Source organism: Physeter macrocephalus, unplaced genomic scaffold, assembly GCF_002837175.3.
Source record: "Physeter macrocephalus isolate SW-GA unplaced genomic scaffold, ASM283717v5 random_13790, whole genome shotgun sequence".
Classification (NCBI taxonomy): domain Eukaryota; kingdom Metazoa; phylum Chordata; class Mammalia; order Artiodactyla; family Physeteridae; genus Physeter; species Physeter macrocephalus.
The window spans coordinates 1-1,147 of record NW_021159074.1 but is presented as its reverse complement, the minus strand read 5'-3'; the positions used below and the strand labels follow the sequence as shown (position 1 = coordinate 1,147).

At 49.0% G+C, this 1,147-nt stretch overlaps 1 pseudogene; it reads right to left on the bottom strand.

Annotated features, from left to right (window-relative positions):
• Positions 1-9: 9 nt before the first annotated feature.
• On the bottom strand, positions 10-1,142 carry LOC112063351 (KH domain-containing, RNA-binding, signal transduction-associated protein 3-like; annotated as a pseudogene).
• Between the last annotated feature and the right edge of the window lie 5 nt (positions 1,143-1,147).

The following is a 1,147-nucleotide window of genomic DNA, read 5'->3' as shown; positions in this document are numbered from 1 at the left end:
CTGCCCAGGTTGATGTTTCAACAAAGTAATTTTAAATTCCATCCATTCAAATGTTAAGCATTTTGATTTCTTTAAAGAGGGATTGTTCATAGAAAACAATTACTTTGAACAGTATACAGGACTGGTAGAGACTGGCTGTGTCACAGCATCAGACAGTACAGTCAGTATCTGCTGTATGGCTGGTCTCTGTAGACGCCCTTTGCTGTCCTCGCCAAGGTGCCTTGTGTCGAGTTAGTCCACTCCTCTGGCCCGTAGGAATCGTAAGTCTCTTCATGAGTCCGTGTCCATGATCATAGTAATCAGCACCACTTTGGGCTGGGCCGCTATAGCTGTACCATAGGAATCATAACTCTGTGCATCATAAGCAGTGCCATATCCACTGTCATAGTCATAATCTCTATAGGTCTCGTGTTGGGGGCGGCGGTGGAGGTCTCTACCCAGTTGGGGGGACGCCTCTTGCTCTTCCTCGACTCGCTGGCCCTCGGGTGGAAAGGACTCCCCCGGAAGTCCCACTGGCCGGGCCGTGACTCCTCCCCTTCCCCTGGTTATTGCTGGGGTTGGTACACCTCTTGTAGGCAAGGTAGGTTTCCCTCGAACAACTGGTACATCTGCATTTTCTGAACCCACCATTCAAGTATGTTAATTCCTGGAGCTGTGCTTGCTGATTTCATCATTATAGTCAGGAATGAGGAACTTGTCGATTTCCTCCAGAGCATGTCCCATCCGGGCATAGGCTTCTGCTGGCGGGGCACACACTTCAGTCAGAACATGGAGAGCATCACTGAGGTGCAAGTACTTTGCTTCTCCACTTTTCTTTCCTCGACTCGTGTTCCTTTGCCTTGTCTCTCATGGAGCCTCTTCCAAGGATGGACATTTTTCTCAAGGTCTCTTCTTGTAAGCGCTTCAGAGAATTGCCACGTGGCCCCAAAAGTTTTCCCACAGAGTTGAACTTAGGGAACTGTTTTACAGGAATCAACACTTTGTGTCCCAGCTTCATGTTCTTATTAATCACCAACCACATCAATGTACTTTTCGTCGTCCTTGCCTTCTCCTTTGTGAAACTTTTCTATTTCTTGGTTCACCAGCCGCAGGGCGTGCGTGAAGGAGGGGTCCAGGGAGTCCTTCTCCGCCATCAGTTCCGGCAGGT